Source organism: Aptenodytes forsteri, unplaced genomic scaffold, assembly GCF_000699145.1.
Source record: "Aptenodytes forsteri isolate BGI_AS27 unplaced genomic scaffold, ASM69914v1 Scaffold33, whole genome shotgun sequence".
Lineage (NCBI taxonomy): Eukaryota > Metazoa > Chordata > Aves > Sphenisciformes > Spheniscidae > Aptenodytes > Aptenodytes forsteri.
This window is the reverse complement of record NW_008795037.1, coordinates 1,825,719-1,847,306: the sequence shown is the minus strand read 5'-3', so window position 1 is coordinate 1,847,306 and position 21,588 is coordinate 1,825,719.

The window sequence follows — 21,588 nt, the reverse complement described above, 5'->3', positions numbered from 1 at the left end:
CCTCATCGCTCTCTACAACTACCTGAAAGGAGGTTGTAGCGAGGTGGGGGTCGGTCTCTTCTCCCAAGTAACAAGCGATAGGACGAGAGGAAACGGCCTCAAGTTGCGCCAGGGGAGGTTTAGATTGGACGTGAGGAAAAATGTCTTTACTGAAAGAGTGGTGAAACATTGGAAAAGGCTGCCCAGGGAAGTGGTGGAGTCCCCATCCCTGGAGGTATTTAAAAGACGTGTAGATGAGGCGCTTAGGGACATGGTTCAGTGGGCATGGTGGGGTTGGGCTGACGGTTGGACTCAATGATCTTGGAGGTCTTTTCCAACCTTAATGATTCTATGATTCTATGATTCCCTCAATTTCAGTGTGGATCAACAAAGGGTTTTTTTCCAGAATCAGAGGCTTGATAATGCTTTAGTTCTTTGTTGATGTACATTGTTTTTGCTGCATTAATTTCAAAAATACTTTGCACCAGGTGAAGGTCTGCCTCCTGGTCAGTTTGTTCTAGCCATGGACCATACTCAATTAAAAACTACAAAAAACAGTTTTCCTTTCAAATTACATGTTACAGTGTGAAAATCAGTATTATTTACCCGAGTTTAACAAATTAACTGAAGATTAAACCTTGTTATTTAATTCTTCCAGCTTTTGCTTTCATAAGTGAATGTAGGGATTTTATGGGCATCATTTAAAACAAAAATTTTTATTATAAAGCCTTTGAAGAACTAAATAAAAATGTTACGCAGTTGTTACACATCTCAAGGTGAGGAGAATCTTTGAAGTTTACTCTGAAATTAGAGACTTTAATCTGCATAATTTATGCACTGAGTATTCATAAAAAGGACTACAATTGAAACTCACCTGTCATCAAAAGTAGAAGGATGGAAACAATGGCTAAGACTGAGGCAGGGAAATAGTGTTATGGATGTTATTTCCTAAATATTTTCTAAGGAACAGTTTCTACCAGTTACTGAGGAAATTAAGGAAAAGTGACAAAGCAACAATCATTTCCAAGTAATAGTTCTTTTTTCTTTTCATTATCTGTGCTGTCTGCCCTCAGATCTCCTGCATTGTTCAGATTTCAAAACATTTCCTGCTGTAATAGACAAGCAAGAGACTTTCTGCCCGGGCAGGGAGGAGAGCTCAGCTCCTGCAGCACAGCTCTCACCCGGGGCAGCGCTGGGTCTGCTGCTAAAGGCCGGTACCGAACAGCCAGCTTGGGCGTGTTCATTAATGATGGATAATTTTGCTAGGCTCAGAACTTGGTTTGAATAAACATGTAAAAATGGGGCTACAATTTTCAAATAATAAGCTGGACTTTCCCCATTCTGCTTATTTTCTTTTCCTGCCTCCTAACCTCCCCAGAGGGACAGGATTGCTACTTCTTGCCTTTGGAAACGCTTCTGGCTCGTCAGGGTTTTCCCTCTTTGCCCTGCTACTGGCAGAGGTTCTCTCAGGAGCATCTTTTATCTCCAGAAGGGATCTCATTGCTAAACAAGAGTCCTGGGCAGGATTTACACCTTCCTCTGGAAACACAGGAAGCTTGTGTCAATTCCTGCTCATTCACAGACTCACGTCAGCTTGTCGGGGACTATCGTTCATTAAAAATTTAACAGGGGAAACCTGACAGGATTGGTCTCTTGGTGCTACAGCAATATAAATATTTAATAATGACATGATAATACATTTCTATTAACACAGCTGGCATTCTGCACTTAAGCACAATGGGATAATAGTTCTCTTTATGACTATGCACCCAGTAAAATACTTATGTAATAGGTGGATGGACCAAAGCTACAGTGAACAGTGCAGAAGAGGCAACGTCTTATGACCAAAGCGGCAGAACTCCCTAGTGATTTTCCCATAAAATACGGCTATTTGTGGACTCTGAAAGAATTTCGGAATGGTGGACTCTTGAGCCAGAATTTCTATGTATGTTTTCCCACATCGATTGTGCGTCAAAGGGTGTGCCATGGACTTGCTGGAACTACAATGCCACGTCCCCAGACCTCGCAGAGATTTCAGGTGCTTGTTCCAGATGTGTTATGAGCAGATGAGTGACTGCTGTAGCTATACTCTTTAAAAAATTCTGCTTTCATGATGAATCTGGCCAAATTCTGAAATTTTATGCTGTTAACACCTAAGTCCATGAGTTGTTCCACTGACTGCTGTGGGAGACTTTGTGGAGCAGGGTATAGATTACTTATAATCAAGGAATCGTAATCTCCTCTAAAAATCACTGGAGAAAGCAAAATATGAAGGTTTATCACCCTCTCTCTCCATTTATTCACTTTTTCTCATATATAAAGTCATGTGGTTAGGGACAGTTTGACCTAAGGGAGGACCAATGCATTTTTACCTTTTAAAAATGTACCTGTTTGATTTATCTATCAAATCTAGTTTTCTCTAGTCTTCCGAAGTATTTCTTGAACATAAACATTTGAAACAGGACTTAGTTCATAATTGGAAAATTGTTTAAAGATTTTTTTTTTCCTCTCAGCCCTTTACTCTGTATTTGAATTGACGTAAATAACAAAAGCAAGCCAACAATGTTTAACAGTCTGATCAAAAGTACTGCTTCTTCATTGCTCGTAGTTTTAATTCTTTGTTCAGTAACTCATGACACCACACAGACCGTCCAGTTCAGGGTAGGTTAGAGCAGAGTTAATTATTTATCCAATTAAATAAAATTCTTCTCTACACCCATGACTGAAAAATCTGTGCCCCTCAGTCAAGTGGGGGTGAACGCTGGGCAGTGTGCAGCAAGGACAAAACTGTTCTCAATCATGCGCACAGTGACACTGGACTGGTTCAATGTGAAAAAGCAGATTGTACAGCGTATAGGTAGGTTGATACACCTGATACAAGACCTGCTATGTACTCCCTCTGAGCTACTTTCAAATCTGCGGCCCACAGGCTGAGTCTTAAGCTAGCAATGCATCTAATATATGTGCAAACATAAAAGGAATCTTTCCCTGCTTTTCTTCTCAACTTACAGAAATATTCTAATTAGTTATTTCAGGTGGGAGAAGAAGGGGAAGAAATTTGGAGCAGGGGAAATGTGTGACTGTTGACTTTGCAGTAGCTCTGTCAAAAAAATGTATTCTACTTTTAATACACACCATTTGGAAAGAAAAGCCCCTTTTAAAATGCTTCAGAACTCATGTCCTTTTTAATTGCCTGGAATTCATGGTGGCTGTGTGAGAAAGCCATAAACATATACAATCATAAAAACACATTTAGACAACCCAAACAGAATCAGTGCCATATTATTTTAGTTTATTATTCCTAGTGGAGTACAGATTGGTCTTCCTACTTTGATATTTATTTATACCAAGGAACTACAAGAACATAAATGCCACTCTTGGGATAATCCTAATGCTGGGGCCGAACAGAATACACATTGCATCTGTCTCATTTGCAGTAAAATGAAGGAGTGTTTAGGTGTAATCCTGCTAATGAAGGACAAAGTTGAAGGTCAAATGTAGTCTTCAGAATGAACGTGTCACCGTGAAGCTGAGAGAACTGTAGTTCTGCATTAAAAAGTTTTCTTAAAATATCAAATAACTAAGATGGGAAAAAGGAAAATGTAGCTCTTTGGTTTTATTATTCCTTTTTCTTTGAAGCCACTCAAGGATTCTGTTCAAGACTTTAGTGCTCATATGAAAAATTAATGATGGGTTTTTGCTAGACAGAAAGCCTTCTTATTTTGCACATGATTAACAAAGGAAACTCAATGCAGAAGTGAGATACTCAGCAGGGGGTGGTTCTCTCGGAGGCCAGCTCACAGCTTCACACCAGAACATTTATTGACATGGGAAAATACCCACTTTTATCCAAAGACAGTTAAACAGATAGGATATGTGCAGGGCTGTACGTACTGAATAACAAGGAACAGATTCTCGACAAAGGAAAATGTCAACCAAAATAAACAAACAGCCTAGCAGCAGGCTGACCCTGCGCCGCGCCTGGGGGCTGTTTTGAGTCTGCTGCAGAGCCAAGTGCAATGTTAGTCTTTTGCTAGTTATTGTCAGGAAGTGGATTATCAGCTGAAAGGCTGGAGGGCGACTTCAGACAGTCTGCCTGTAGCAGAAGAAAAGCCAAGGACATGTAGGCAGTATATAATATATACAAGGCAGATCTGCACTCTGCTCACATGCTATTTTGATTTGATGTTCCTCGCCTACGAAGATCTCATTTTTGGGGGTCCGGATACTTTTCCCACAGGTCTTTTCCCACATGTAAAATCACAGCGTAAGCTCACGTGAGCTTGTCCAACTGAAAGCATCCTGGTTTAACCCTGTCGTTCCTGTGTACACCCCTCAATTTTTAAACCTCCTTGTTTTGGTCTACTCAGCTAACTCCGTGCATTTTCTGGGATTCAGAAGGGCCATGTGCTACCCAGACATTCAAGAGGAAAGCCACCCAAAAAAGGTATAAATTTTACAAGTTATAATGGAAGTACAATGAGTTTTACTTATTTTAAGCTTAAGAAAAGACAACCATCTGTTAGTAGTGTATATTTATGATTTGTCCCAAAGTACAGGAGGCTTTTATAAATATCTGTTAAATACAACAGTGCACTACAAAGAGCTGAGTGGTGTTATAAATCTCAGGTCAGACTTGGGGTTTCAGGTGTCAAACAAGAATGAAGCTGACCACCCTGGATGAACTGGTCCAGAAAGCTTTCTTTCCTTTTCTTGTTATACTAGTAAATGGAGAATGATCCCCTCGCTAAATACCGCCATTATGAATTGTAAGCTCTATTTGTCTGTAGGTTCAAAAAGGAGTTATGTTAGTTTTGAAACTAACTATGCATTAAGTACACATGAAAGGTGCAGAATTAGTCTCAAACAAAAGAAGTCTTCCATGTAGAAACTTGATTTCCTTAAAACTTCATTCCCATAGACAGCAAGGATAAAGGTTTCCTACGCCATCTGGAGTGCTTCTTGCTTTTGAGGTAAGGAAATCTGGGGAGCGTTAAAGTTGATAAGAATTGGTCTTTTGCAGGAGGACACAAGGTAGGGTTTATAAGTTATCATTTCTAAATGATAGGGAGTCAGTTATGCTAGATATAAAAAGACATGAAGCCTCAAATAGATTACCTGATAACAGCACTTACGAGCTTTTCTAAAAGGCTTCATATTTTGTCTGATTTGGTTGTAGTTTGTTTGCTTGAGCAATTCTTTTGAAGTTATCTACAGTGGTGGCACTGAAATGCAGTGACTAGTGTACAATGACAGAACCAGGCTGGCAGAATGATTGAACTGGCTAACTGCCATTTTCACAGCAATTATTTTTTTTTCTTGAGGATTTTTAGATCAGATCCCTGCAGGAACAGATTGAGTGGAGTTTTTATATTGTTATTATGAATGTTTTGATATAGCAGTAATGATTTTTTGGTATTTGATAATAAAGCCTTGAGATGATAGCAGTGGAAGCCTTAGAGTAGCGTTCATAATCCATTGATTTTGTGGTTTTTTCATGGTGAATTTTTTTTCTTTGCTACCATTGGTTGTTCATTTTTTTAATTATTTTTGTGGGGATTTCTCTCACTGCTTTTGCCTACCACACAGTGCTGCTACATATGAAGTATATACAAAAATGTGCTTACATTATCCTGTCAAGTGCTACTAACCAAATACAAAGCAGCACAGCGCAAGTTTGGTCCTGCATCACTAAACTCAGTGAGAGCTTTGCTTCAGCTACATTAAAAAAAGGATAGGCCCTATCTGAGAACAGCTGGATGTTTTTGATACAGTGAGATTACATTCCAGCCTGTAACTCAAAATTTAGACAGACAGTAGGTTTTAGGAATTAGTATAATTTATATCCCTAAATTGTAATCTCTCTAGAACAGGAATGGTATTGCCATGTGTAATCTGCAAAACATCCTGACTATTTTGGCAGGGAAGGCAGAATTTCATGACAGAATTGTAACTACAGCTGTGAAGCACAGAACTAGAGACATGCCTGCGAGGGAGAGGTGCCCTGTGCTCCTGGGAGCCTCCCACTCACGGGAGCAGCCGGATCTCACTGTTGCACCCTCACCAGCCAAGAAGCTGTTTCTGCCCTGGCTTGTCCGAACCTAGCCTCATGCCGATGAGTGGCCGGTCTTGGTTTGCGCATCGGCGGCTGCCAAGCAGATGGCACCGGCTGCGTTTTCCTCACCTTTGCTTAGCGAGAGCTCTAATTTGTGTTTCCTTCTGCTCCCCAACCAAAAGTGTCTACAAAGTCTTACAGGCACGTGTTTATTCTTGAGACTTACAATGCTTTTTTATTCTGGCTGAGATTGACTGACAGGCTCAAAAGTTCCTGTAAGGCGATATGAGAGAAAAATAAGGACGGACAGACAGCCAGCAATGGCATGACCCTCGTTTCCTTAGGAAACCAAGCTAAAAATGAAAATGTAACCTCAGACCCTTTGCTGAGGGCTTCTCCTTTGAAAGCCAGGATAAGAACAGATATATCCCAGATCAGAAAAGACATGTGGAGATTACTGTATTCTTGTGACTATATTAAAGAAGTCGAGAAAAGAAACTAATTGTGAATAGCTTTTAAGTCCTCTTAAATCACCATTATTATTACAATTATTATTAATAATTTTATCATATTTACTTTTCAAAGGAAAAAATGGTCCCATGGTACAGTTAGAACCAGGGAGGGATACCTGGGGGGCAGAATGCAGATGTGCGTGCAGAGGTGCTCCCCAGCCCCTGCCCTCCGCTCAAGGGACAGACTGAGGAGTGGGCTGCTGTCACGTACTGCACCAGGCTGTAACCACGCAGGCAGGTAAAAACAACCGAGAGAGGAGGCTGGCATCGGTGTCCCCTCCATAGGCAAGGTATACATACAGCAGAGAGGTTTTCGATTTTTGTCTCATGTAACAGAAGGGAGGTAAGGTGTGTGGAGCGAGCTCACGAGAGGAAAACCGCATGCCCTCCCCAGGCTACGCTCACCTACGTGCTGTAGCAGCTCACAGGTAATTTGTAACCATTTAGGTGGGTGTTCTGTATCTGCATGACTTGACTTTAAAGCTTTATTGAAGCTCTTCAGTCCATTCACTAGTGACCTTGAGAGATCCTATCACGTGTGCTGGCAATTGTGTAGTTGATGCATTTCCATATGAGGCACTAAACCCTTACATATTGGAAAAGTCATTTGGTCTGTTAGAACTTGCATGGAAAAATACAAATATTTCATAAGGACAAGTGGGCAGACTATTCTCAGGCTATTGATTCCACATTTTGGTCTGCTGAAAACCTGCTGCTAAATAGACCTCCCTACTGGAGAGACTGAGCAAAATGGCCATTACAGGGAGAGACTCTGGGGATTTATTGATTGGACATGAGAACACTAATCATGAAACAGCAAAGATTGAGCATGCTGTTGCAACTACTATTTGCATAAAAAGGTAACACTTCAGTGTTGGGAAGCCAGATTTTTTCAGAACATTAACAGTAGCTGTCCCAGATCGAGTCATATCCCTTGCTACATCCAGCAGGGCAGCCAGGTCCTCAGGCTTCTCATTTTCCAGCGTCTAGCGAACTGGGACAACACACACATAACGTTGTCTGTAACAAGTTAGCAAATACATTTGCTCCACTAGATATATACTGAAGACAAAACTCCTATCTCCAGCAAACCGACAGAATAATGTTTTCTCTCTCAAGCATACTTGAAAACAGCATCAATTTTGCATTTTGAAATGGCTGATTTTCTATTTGATTCTTGTAATCAAGAAGTTAATTCAATTAATTTCAATCAATTCTTATAATCAAATTCTTGTAAACTTTCCTTCCTCCTGACATGCTAATTTTGTCAACTTCAAGTATTCAAAACTCAAAAATGAGGAGGCTCTTAAAATTTTGTGCAAGACTAGACTGTTCTACAGTTTACTCTTTCACAACGGTATTTGTTTCTTTCCCCCTTTATGTTTTTGGTTTTTTTTTTATGTAGCTCATCAAAGATAGAGACTAAAAATGTGGAATGAGGAGGCTCTTAAAATTTTGTGCAAGACTAGACTGTTCTACTGTTTACTTTTTCACAACAGTATTTATTCTTTCCCCCTTTATGTTTTTGGGTTTTTTTTTTTTACGTAGCTTATCAAAGATAGAGACTAAAAATGTGGATAGAAACTTTCTACACTTTTTTTAAACAAAGGCCAAATTTTGCACATATTTATGTAGCTCCAAGCTTTATGACTTTAAGAAAACACGTATGAAATTACAACATTCATTGACTAGGCAAAATTTAGTAAGCTGTAAATGTTTGCCATGGAATTTACCTGGATGAGATATTTTGCAATTTCTACATATGTTCTTTTCTAGCGTTGTCACTAAGCTGGTAGAGTTACTCATGAAAAACACCCACGGGTGCATTCATTGAGGGTTTCACTTGGAGAATAATGTAAACAGCCAGAAACCAAAACATGTTAACAGAGAGTCTATGAGCCCCAAACAAAAGCTCACAATATATACAGTATTTAGGTAACCAGCTGCCAACACCTCTGCACAGCATTCTCTGGTCCTTCTGAGTTCTGCCAGGGACTTGCAGTCCAATCTCCCGGTTGTCCCTTTCCACCACCTTTGCTGCAGTCCTGTTTCCTTCTGGATGAGGACAGGGAACTCTGGTTCAGGGGTGTGGGCCTGGCTCACAAGCCCCCAGAATCTGGGGACAATAGTCACTGGGCTCCGAACTGGTCAAGAGCATGTAAGGTGTTTTACTGAGGCAGGGGAAAGTCGGTCAGAGAAAGAAACAGATGGAGGATGGTTGTTCATTACATACATGCGTGGTCAGTCTTGGAGAGAGACCATGAACAAATGAAAAGTTTGTGTGAATCTTCTTAGGCACTTGCTAGTCCTCTGCTTTGTCAGCAGACCCCCAGGCATCTCCACTGGCAACCCTAACAGGAGAATTGCAAGGTATCTGTAGAGGGCAGGCAGTTATATAGCTCTGAATGGTTTTGGAGGACTTATGTCCATGTATTTAATCTGTCTTACGGCATTTCTCCCTTGTTTTACCGCTCTTTGGCCACACCAGCCACCTTATGAATATCAGAGTCCAAGATTTAGAAAGTAGGTACCCAGCCTGAAACCTAGACCCCACAACAAAACATTCACTACCTTTTCAGAAGCATCTAAAGGCTGAGACAAATAATAATTTAGTTTTGTTTGTGCTAGGGCTAGACCCAGTGAAAGATCTAATCCATACTTCCGTGCAGAAGTGGATGCAAACTGCACCGATTTGGTGCAGAACACAGAATTGCTGGAGTTTCCTATGCTCCTGTACACTTAGGCATGTTGGAAGCAACCAGTGCTGCATGAATGTATGAAGACACTGCACATTACGTAGCTCCTGAAGTGCAGTATGATTTTCTTTATTAAGGTAGAAATCAGAATGGCCCAAGACGGAGCTCTTCCACCTTAGGTGCAACTCCCTCTGGTTAGGGGCTGATGGTACCTAGTGCCTGCAGTTCTCAGTTCCTCGCAGATGGGATTCAACAAGCTATCTCAAGCACCAGTAGCTCCATGAAGTACTTTACCAAATAGGGTCCTGAAAGACATCAGTCCCTTAATGCCAGTTTGGCCTGCTGAGGGAGCGGTGGATTTGCTCCACATCTGACGAGAGGATTCAAATTGTCAGTTCAGTGGGAGAATCTTTCTGTTGTAGGGATGAAAAGCTCAGAGGACCTCACTCATGCTCAGTGGTCTTGTAATTAAATGTTACACACTTGATGAACATTGCATTGCAAGCCTCAAGGCTAATTTACATGTTACCACCAAAATGTCTTATTTTAGTTTGCTTGTAAAAATACTGTACAGGCATCATTGCATGTCACTGCAAATGGTTTGTATCAATGATGCTTGGGTGACTCTCAAAATTACTAAAAGCTGTACCTAATTACTGCTAAAAAGCCCCATACAGAACCAATAATACTTCCTCTACAATAGCAATTTTATGACTAAGATGGCTTTCCTGATGTGACTGACAATGCTAGGATCACAAACAAGCAGCCTGCCAGCAAATAAAGAATAGCTTTTTTTGGGAAACAAAGTAGTTTGATACAATTATAGTATTACATGTCTAATTAAAGTGTATGTTGCTTTTCCAAGAGTTGCCCATAATTCAAAACAGTGAGATGGGGTGGGAGGAAGGAGAGAATAATGAAAGTAGATAGGAGCTAGTTGTAAGAATGGTGATAGGTATGATGCCAATATAAGGTATTTACTGGCGCATTTAAATGCTTTATGTTGTAAAAGTTGCTTTTAGTGATTTGGGCCACGTGACTCGTCACTCTTTACACAATGGATGAGTGAAAAGAGAAGAAGCTTCTCAAGACTCCTGGATCCATTTAGCACATACACCTTTATCAGTTTCTTGTTCTGAGGAGGTCATCCCACGAGTAACATTTCAATGCAGGCATATCAGATGGACTGAACTGCTGTTTCTTACAATTCACTGTTTCTTTAATACTTATTTGACTGACTTCAAAGCAATGCTAAAGCAATGCTAAAGCACTGCAACCATTTATTGGAATATATTAATAATAATAAATTAGAGTTTCATTCACTGAATTCCAGCTCTTAGAAGAATAAACAACCTTGTGCAGATGCAGAAGAAAGGCAGAGAAATATTAGATGACATACCCACAGTCTGCAGCAGGTGAGTGGAAGAATTAGAAACAGAACCTCTGGCCTCTGGCCTTTCTTCCAAATCATCTGGCCTGTGTTTGTGCCACAGTAAAATGATTTTGCATATGTCCTGTCTCAGAAATGAAAAATATATGCAATATGCAAAGCAGCCAATTGGACTGCCTTTTGGAATATATCATCATTTATGAAAGATGCATCTTGAAGCCTCAACAGATTGTGTGCAATTAATTGCAAACTGTCAAAGAGACTACAGCACTTTACTGCCAATTTGTAAATAAAACCTAGTATGCAAAAGGGCTTAGGCAAGTGAGGTGAGTTTCTGTGGATAAAGGAAAGGCAATGCGCAAATGCAATGCAACACAACACAATTTTCACATTCCAGCCTTTAAGAATTTTGCTGACCCTGTAAGAAAATGGTGTGATGCAGAGTCATTGAACGCAGCTAGGCTTCTCCATAGGTAAATATTTTACATAACCCAAATGAAGAAGTCCCAGCTTACTTGAAAAGCTAAAAGAATAAAAAAGTCATGAAGTGCAAAAGAAAAACATATTTTTTATTAAAATCTTGGTAAATACATAAGCATTTTTGCACCCTAAAGATGTGCTGAACAATGGTGGTGAAGTGTGGATCGTTCCAACTATAGGGGACTGCAAACAAAGCAGATTCCCTTTATGTCCTGATTCTGACCCTCAAATGATCTTTGTTATAAATATGCTCATCCTGGTGGCTGGCCAATACCTGACTCGATTCCTTATCCGGTGCTGTCTAGCTCCCTTCGTAGCACTGCTGTTACCATCCTATATCTCATTGTTCTCCTCCATAATATTCAATAAATACAATATGCTTGGTGCCACTGCTGATCTGCTGAGGCAGTCAGTGGCCGGCCCAGTGACTCGGGCTTGGTCTCAGCTTCAAAAGGAAAATGGTGATGCCTGTCTTTCTAGGTTTGAACCCCTCTGGTGAACAGCATCACAAATGTGATGAACAGCATCACAGACCTTCAGTAATTACTAAAACAGCAGTTTGTCACAAGCTGCTGGCGGCACTGATGGACAATCTGCTTGTGGCTATAGTTAGAGGAAGGAATATAGAAGAAAATATGATATTTGTGACAGGCTTAACTTGGAAATTTTTTTTCAGGAGATGAAGCGTACATGTGGAGGCAGTGTAGATGAAGAACTAGGTGCCCATATTCATCAACAGTTCTTTCCACTCGATTCCTTATCCGGTGCTGTCTAGCTCCCTTCGTAGCACTGCTGTTACCATCCTATATCTCATTGTTCTCCTCCATAATATTCAATAAATACAATATGCTTGGTGCCACTGCTGATCTGCTGAGGCAGTCAGTGGCCGGCCCAGTGACTCGGGCTTGGTCTCAGCTTCAAAAGGAAAATGGTGATGTGTGTCTTTCTAGGTTTGAACCCCTCTGGTGAACAGCATCACAAATGTGATGAACAGCATCAGACCTTCAGTAATTACTAAAACAGCAGTTTGTCACAAGCTGCTGGCGGCACTGATGGACAATCTGCTTGTGGCTAAAGTTAGAGGAAGGAATATAGAAGAAAATATGATATTTGTGACAGGCTTAACTTGGAAATTTTTTTTCAGGAGATGAAGCGTACATGTGGAGGCAGTGTAGATGAAGAACTAGGTGCCCATATTCATCAACAGTTCTTTCCACCTTTCTGGTATTTAATATATATATGCAAAGATTACTCTAGTGTAAATGAGAATTTGGCCCAAGTAGTAGCCACAACTACATGAAGTGCAATTTGTATCTCCTCTGAAGTTCACCTACATCAGCAGTTTCCAAAACAAGTAGATTTGGCCCTTTGGGAAGAGCAGAACTGCCTACATATCCCAGTCACCCTCCACACTGGTGCCATTGAGGGGGTCCTTGCAATGCTCAGTAAGTAAAAAAAGTCCCTTCTCCACTCCCCTGAGCCTTGTAGCAGGCCCAGAGCTTACTGCAACATACAGGCACTTCCCTGTGCTCTGTGAACCTGCAAAAATGGAAATCTAAAAGTCCGCTCTTCATGTGAAGCAGTTCTCTTTATTCTTTTTTCTCCCCTTATCTTGTAGTGCAAATGCAGTTCCAGAAATGACATAAAACATCCGAATCCATGGATGTTGAGGTAAATTTAAGGTTGAGAGAAGATGAAAGAAAAAATGGACTCTGAGCCTGATAGGCTTTGGATGGAGCTTTACAGGGAATCAGCACTCCAAAGGATGCTGTAGCGGGGGGGACCTGCCCATGCAGGGGATATGCAGGCCCAGCTCGCTGCAAAATCAGAAATCTAGAGCTGAGAGGAGGGAATACACTGCTTGACCCAAGCCGAATTAATAATGACACTTTATTTCACAGCTTAATAATATTTAAACAATGTTGCTCTAATTAGTGAATTGAAGACATTTTGTTTTCTACGAGATATATTCTCTCCTCCCCAAATTAAGGTATTTTACTTCCTTTCAGGATTTTTTTCAAACTAGATTGCACTTGACTCTAGGGACAGAGGGTTTCCTTCAGAAATCTTTGCTGAGTTTATGGCACAAACAGCTATGTCCCTCCAGCCTTTATTAACTCAACTTACAAAATCTATATGTCCACATCACCTTGTTTGTTAGTTTGTTTGCTGCATTGCTGGAGACTGCTCACGTTTCACCAGAAAAGGCTCTCCAGTCTGCAGCTATTGTATTTTCCTTCTCATGTCACTCAAGCAAACTGCCTTGCAGCTTGCCTGCCGCTGAGGTTGGAGCGGAGCCGCTGGAGCCCGCTGGCCCCTGCCGGGGGCCCGGCACACCAGGCACCCGCTCAGCCCCCCCGGGAGCTGCAGGTGCGGACACGAGCTGGGCTCCCCAGCGCCGCCGGGAGCCAAACATGATTTTGCTGGAATGAGTACTGGAGGATGGGGCTCTCGTTCAGAGCCACAAACAACTCTTTAAAATACTGGGAGTGTTCAGAAGATGGAAATTTGCTATATTAAAATTACAGAAAGCAGTAGATGAACACCGGACATAATAACCTCCCCCTTTCTGAAGCAGAAAGCAGTAGATGAACACCGGACATAACCTCCCCCTTTCTGAACAGCTAACCCAAACATGGTGAGACCTCTGAACAGTCCAGCTTTAACTCTTGACCATGTTCATTAGAGTTATTTTGATGTACTGTGATGAATGCAAGAGATCACTATCGATAAAAAGCAGAGTTCAATAAGCAGTATGGAACAGTGTTCATACGCTGGCTTACAGGGTTACCCTACAGTCAGTAGGCTAGTCATTTTCAGCCGTAAGTCATGAGAATTTGGTTGGTACTCAGGGTTTTGCCTTCCATTTCACCTCTCTCTGCCACCGAAGTCATCTGAAGTCTTCATTTTCAAGTGAAAATTTTTAAGCGTTATCTTCATCTGTAGTTGCTAGTGTCTTTAATAGCTCAACCCCGTTCCTCTTACCACTACCTCTGCAGGTGCTCCCGGAAAGTGAGGAGGAGACCTCCACCGCCTGTGCCTATTGCCAGCGTGACTCTGCAGTTTCCCAGCTCTGGTGAGGTATCAGCGTGTGCTGAGCAATACTGATGCTATCCTGGGATACTAATGTGTACGTCATGTAATGCTTGTATGTCACAAAGATTTTGGAGGGTAGAACAGGGAGGGAGAATAGGGAGAGCCTATTATTTTCTTTAGAAATAGCCTTCCTCCTCTGTCGTCCCTTGACATCTGCCCCTCACAACCGGCTTGTGGTGCAATGTGTACTTCTCTCCCCTGCAAAGGCTCTGCTCCTTTTAGAAAAGGCTTCCAGAAGGATACCGATGGCACTGAAATCCCACTCAGTCTGCTTAGTTTTTACCAGCCCTACCTGATTGCCCTGCAAGAACACAGAGGAATATTTTCCCTGCTCTCTGGAGTAAAGTCCTCCATTACCATGTCACGAAAGAAAACAGGCTGTTTGGTAGCTAAGGAAAAATGCTGACTTTAAACCTGAGATAAGGCTCTATCATTTACACTAATGAGCTCACTGGTGGGGAATTTGTAAAATTTTACGATAAAAAGTAGCTGTAGTCAGTGTTTGATGGAATTTACTATTTTACTTTTTTGCTGAAAATACACATAACTACTAATAATTTTCCCATCCAAACCTAGAGAGAAATAAATGCAGTGAGAATTGTCCCAGTAGAAGTTCAAAGATCTTGTAAGTAATCCATTATTTTAAAGATTTATTCTTTAATCATGGGTTGGTCTAAATTCTGCTGGGAAGGCTACAGGCACTTTTAACTGGTTGAATAACAAATTAGTTACTCAGAAGGAGGAGCCCTTAATGTAATATTAATATCAGGATTTTAATTGCTGGTAACTTATGGTTAAAAGTTAATCCCCTAGATCTGATAGTCATCATTGTCCTGTCAGATTTTGATTTCTGACAGAAGTGTGCCCTGGGATGCACCCTGGGGTTGCCCTGTGATAGTTTCTGTGCTGGGTACCACGTATGTCCAATATGTGCAGTGAAAAAAGGGAGGTATCTAATAGCCTTTGTTATGATATACTGTCAGAGCAGCAAATGACAAGTGTTAAGGAAATCTCCCAGCTACTGTAGATTACAAGGACCTAGACCGTTCTGTTCAGAACCAGAATAAATGAGTCTGGCTGGAGAGAGTAACCCTGCTATAAAACTAGTAAAAATGGAAGAAAGCAAAGGGGTGAGAGCAAGCAGAGAGGAATAGAGATGTCTCCAGCTGAAGGGCTGGAAAACTCTCACAGTTTGGCATCCATGCGAGACATGAATGAAATTCCAGCACGTTTTCTCTCCCCCTCTGTTTTTTTTGCAGCCTACCCACTCCATTTGAGGTGTTTAAACTCCACAGAGTCCCTGGTTCAACGCCTGGAAAAGCTGGCCAGAGATGCAATACAGTGCATGGACTTCATTGCGTGTGACCACTCACTGCTGCGTGCAGACAAGAAATAAGTCCTTACAAAATATTCCATGTGCTGGTGGTAGCCCTGCAGCCTTGTTTTCTACCTAGGGGTAGCTATATTTCTGCAGTGCTGTCTCAGCCACCTCATCCTCCTAACAGTTGTGGTTTTGACTTACCGCTTTGATAGCAATTTGGGAAGGGGTGCTGGGTTGTATGATAGGCACTAATCCCAGAGCAGGAATAGCAGAACAGTAAGCAATGAACATGGAGACTTGGATGTGGGTTTACTGCTGCTGAAAAGGAAAGGACAGACAAAAGGGAGAAAGTATGTAGCGGATAGGAGAAAAATGTATGGAGGGGATACAAGAGGGACAGCTGGTTTATGGGCCGTTACTGATGTATTTTCTGACTCCGTGAGTCCTGCAAGCACTGGGAATATGGGAAAACGAGACAGACCAACAAAAAGGATCGGTGTGAGAGACTGTGAAGTGGCTGAGAAGCTGGTCTTGCATGCAAGTGATCACAATTACTATCATCTTTCAGGAACACATTGCATTTTTCACAAAAATATTGTCAAATCCATGGCTCTTGTATCTCTGTCTTGATATGGCTCATCAAGAGATTTGACTTTTCTGGTACCTAAAAGTTTGTGTCTACTTGTCTCGTTCCTCGCTAGCTTCCCTTCATCCTATACCCATCACTTTGTACCTAATACAGAAGTGCTGAAGTGTTGCTACTTTTCTTTGAGAAGAGCAGCCACTAGAGGGAAGGATGCACCCAGAGAAGTTCCCCTCAGCACCTCTGATTTTTCCTCCATTAAGTAAAAAAAATTCAGAATTTTACCCAGCATTTGTAAGGTGGCCTGGTTTATCCTTTCAGATAAAATATATTGAATGAGATTGTTTTTAGTATGCAGTTTCACCGTACATCCTGAAACACAGCCAAAATTAAGGGCCAGAAAAAAAAATAAAAATCATTGGCTAAATTACACAGAGGAGATTGGATTACCTGTTCAAACAGAGCTCTTAATTCTGTGTATAAATAGAATCCACAAATACAAGACTACTGCGGTAGAAAATAAGCCAGCCAACAGTCCCTAATAACCCCTAATTATTAGGAGTTTCAGTTAACACTTGGACAGCTTTGGTCTTAATTCTTTTAAGTCTGAAGAGGCAGCATGACCGAGGTGGCCCCATTTACAATTACAGCGAGCACACACGCTGTTCCAACCCATGCTGGCTTTAGCCGAGTGTTCTCTGGCAGCTTGGGTTGGGATTTTGCCCTGTTAAAATATAATTACCTATCTGAATGGCGACTAATTTCCAGTTTGAGTTATTTCTTTGTAACAATGCACTTGTTTTGACAGAAGTCTATGACAAGAAAAACAAATCAAACTTCTGACCTTGGCATCATCACTCACTTAGGAATTTTTTGTACCTGAAAGAAAACCTGCTAATATCCCATCCAAGTAATGAATTAACTCGCATGTTATCAGTAAATACAACAACAGAGTTAACTCGCATGTTATCAGTAAATACAACAGAAATCTAGCTGTAAAGCAGACACCTCTTAAAGTAAGACTGAAATCCAATGTTACTTTTTAAAAAACGAAAAGCTTGACAGCACTATACTACATGTGGACAATTATGGTTGTATAAACCAGAACGTTTAATAGTTGTCTCAAGGATGGTGTTTTCAAATATCTTTAGCAGTGAGCTAATATTCTTTCCCAGTTTTAAAGCTGCCCTATGTAATATATAAATGGGAGATTAGAAGTCAAATACTGTATTGCAGGCTGTCAATAAAAAGCAGCAGATGACATTACCCACATTATCTTAATAAACTGTGTTGTTTTTCAAAATATACAAACCCCAATATCTGTGCAGCCCAATGATCCTTCAAGGTAGACAATTTTATATTCATTTACTGCTGCAATCCCCACTTTGGTTAAGATTGTGTAACAGTTTCCCCTTTGACCTTCTGTTTGCAACTACCCATATCCATCAAAAATTCCCACTTCTGAGACTGAGGTTTGCCACGACTGCAAACTGCAAAAGGTGTATTTTTATTTCAACATTTTATCACAATCTTTTTGAACATTTCAAAACACATGAAGGTACAGGGAAAACACTAAGCTTATTTTGTTTGATATTCCCTGGCCAGAAGTGAGATCTGAAAGTAAAAATCAGTTCTGTAGGAGGGAGTGCGTGATTAATGCACTCTGGTTTCATTAGATCAAAGCAATCAGGTTTCATTTGATCAAATAAAATTACAGAACGTTTGGATATGAGTATACGCAAATGATCACCTGGCAGTTATTCTCAGGTACACACCCTGGAAAGCGTATGCACCCTTTAGGTGCCCATGCTACTGATGGGTTTTTACCCTCAGGGATGCCATCTTTCTCCTGCAACCACAAGCGATCACGAGAGAATTCCCTTGGCCCGGTGGTGTTCTCCCCTGGCACCTGAACCAGCCTGTCTGTGCCATTTTCTGTCCTTTCTCTGCTGTGTACGACCTGCGCTGGCAGGCGTGTGGCACGGCAAGTCTCTGTGGCCTTTCTGATTCTGCAGGGTGTGGAACATTACAGGTAATTTCTGCTGGATGGCACCTTAGCAGTTCATCTGCTCCTGCTGTGCACTCTCTCACTGAACTCAGTCTGCTCTTTGGGACGCCTTAATTGCTTGCTGTGGAAGCTGAAGGTGACACCATAAGCAAATCACCATAAATACATGCAAACCTCTCTTAACAACAGCAAATCAGATGGTTACAGATAGTGCACAGTATGGATGAGCAAAAGCTGTTTTGCTCTAAATCTCATTTTCACACATCTTCAGACTTTGTACAGAATCCCAGCAGATGCTTGGGAAGACAAGTATCTTAAGTTTATATGGGCATATATAAATCCCTGAATTGCTTTTTGCTGTTTATATTTCATAAACTAATATAGCAGTGAATGAACTGCATTTTCAGAACTGTGAACAAACTGCATTTCATATAAGTTATCCAGTTATGGGCCAGACCTTGCATTTCTTACTCAAGAAGGATTAAATCAAAAGGCAAGTAGTCTGTGAAAAGATGGTTTTATACACAGCTAGCTAAACTCTTGATAAATTATTCTCTCAAAGGAAAAACAAAGGTTTCCAGTAGATTTCTCTGTACTTGTTTTCAGAGAAGGTTATGCTTGGCCCCCTTAGAGGCCTTCTTCATAAGTGAAGCTGAAGTTAAATGTCTAGTGAGATTGAGTTTCTAAGGATGATTTTCCTAAAACAGGATTAAGGCTCACTGACAGTGTAATGGAGGGCAGGTAATGTTGCTGCTGCTGCTCACGATTTAAACTGCTTTGTGGCTAAACTATATTTTGGTTTCTACAGATAACGGTTCAGTACCTCTGAGCTTTAAACTTGCTTCTGTAAGAGGTAAAAACCAGGTTATTTCGGTCTCTCCATATTTTTTTTTTTGTGGAAGAAAATAAGCAACCCTCTCATGATCTGAGCAGGATGGTAACCAGCCCTGAAGCGGTTCTTCAGAGACTTATGAGGATCATTCCATTAAATTTTTTTCCCTCCAGATTATTTCCAAGTTGTTTGTTTGTTGTTTTTTTTTTTCTTTAACCATGGGTGAAACATTGGGGGAGTTCTACAAACTAATAGTCCGTGGTCAATCTGTCAACCTCAAGGTCGTGGCTAGTTACCGTGCAATGGACAGTTTGCACATTTTCTTTGTATCCACAAAAGCATTTCTTAAAAGCAAACATCAAACAAAGAGCTCTGCTTGACAAACACGTTAGTTTCAGTCTAATATCTACAACATCTATTACAGTTTGTTAACACTTTGACACCGTTCCCATTGTATCTGAATGACAATTGCCCTATTGTATCTCAATGACATTGATTAACAAGGCAGTTTGTAATTAGATGGGGTAATGTAATTCCCGGCCCTCTGTAAACATCTGGATTTGCAAATCTGCACTCCTAGCTTGGGAGCTCTCTGCCACACATCACTAATTACGCCATGTTCTTATGTATCAGTACCTACATCCTCCTGCTGAGTATCTCTTCTTTGTTCCCACTACGAGTCAGAGGCTGTTGTCAATACAAAGAAAATCAAGATAACTGCCTAGCGCCGCATGTGACATTTAATGAAAATGAAGTAATGTCTAATTTGCATGGCTGGTGTTACTTTATTAAAGCCAGAACTGCAGAAGCTGGGTGCTGCAGTGCTAGTCAAGCATGCAAGACTGATAGTCTGTGGCAACGGTGGTGTCTGGCCCAGGAAACTTTGCGTCCCCCCTTGCCTGCCTGCCAACCTGCTATGTGAGGAACAGGGCTTCTGGTAAAAGTGACAGATCTGTTCATTTTTCCAGGCCCGTCTGTTCTTGTTCTTTCTGTTAACTCTGTCCGCCGGAGCCCTTGAAGCAGTCAAGGTGGCTGGGGGAGGAAGGCCCACCCTGCCTCCTCCCAGGGGGGTCACCACAAAACATCAAGGGCGACTTCCAGCTCAGGAGGGAAACCCCTCCTGGATTCAAATCAGCAAGCTACAAATAAAAAGCTCGATAGCACATGAGAATTGACTTCTGTCATGCACAAGAAGTGTCTTAAAAGAGAAATATATGAACATTTTTTACATCAAAAAGAGGCATGTATGTTGGAAGAACACACAGTCAAGCACTCAAAAAACTTAAAAGGGCAGAGTTGCGCTCCTTCAGTTTCCATTTCCCCATCTCATTTCGCCAATACTGACAAGGATCCAAAATGCTCATTTTTGCTGATTTTTATTTGCTTTAGCCTTATTAGTACCCCTTAGAAATATTTAGAAACACTAATTTTATTTTTAAAAAAGTTTCTGATTCTGACTTCGGACTCGGTTAAGAAGGTCAGCAGTAATAATACATTATAAAACATAAGCTTATGTCTTGAAGTAAAACGTAACACACCTTCACAGGTTGTGGCTTCCCCACTCAGTTTCATCTTGTTTTCTACTTCTCAGGAGAGTTTTTGTTTCTGTTTTATTATCTCTCCAACTTCTTTCTGACCACTTTCCTTCCCCTATAATCATTTTGCCACCGCACGGGTTTCCAGACTGCTTCGCTGCTGAACGGCTAAAATAAAGTGCGGGGTATTTTGACCCTCCCTGGGGTATGACGCCCTTGGCTGTAACTCCGTCCCGTCCCCCCAGAGCCAGCCAGTACCAACCCACAGGCAAACCCTGGCACCTCACATCCTTCTGTCGGAGCAACTTTACAGACACGCATTTAACTTAGCAGGGCAGTAATATGAGCCGGGTTTTATTTGTAGCAGTTTTCAGAGAGAGATCAATTTGCCAGGTAAAAATCTTATGAATCACACAACCGGAACAGCACAGTAAAATAAATTCAAGCCTTTACCAAAATTCACAATGAATTGCACTGGAGCCCAGTTTTGGATGATACTCAGTTTCCCAGAGAGGATGCTACCAACTCCATTAAGTTTTTATCTCTGAATATAAGTTTAATTTTGCAAACAGATCTGCCAGCTGCAAAATTATTTTGTTCCAGTGATTTGTTTCTAACGGTTCATCAGTAAATCTCTTCTTTCGCAATCCCGGCTTATGCTTTTTTGACAGCGCATCCAGAACGAACACTGGTCAGATGGCCACCAAGACAAAGCACTCTTTGCACTTTAGGAAGTAACAAGGGCCCTAAAAACGCGCTCCAGGCTGGAGCCATCCGGGCGCAGGGCACGAAGCACCGGCAGGGCGGGCACCGGGGGTGTAACTTTCCCTAACGGCTGGGTGCTCTGACGGCCAGAGAAGTCTCTATATGCTTTTAAAGTTTCTTGCCCGGGAAGCCTTGCCGGAGGCACTGCGTTTTGTTCCTCCCCGGGACGCGAACGAGGCGGCTGAAGGAGATAGCGGAGATCGGACACCCCGGGCAGGGGGACCCTTTGCGTCCCATCCGCCGGTGCGATCTTCGGCGGAGAGGGCGCGGGGGGGCGGATCCGTCCGCGGCTCAGAGCGCACCCGGTGACGCTACTTCTGCTCGGAGACGGCGGCA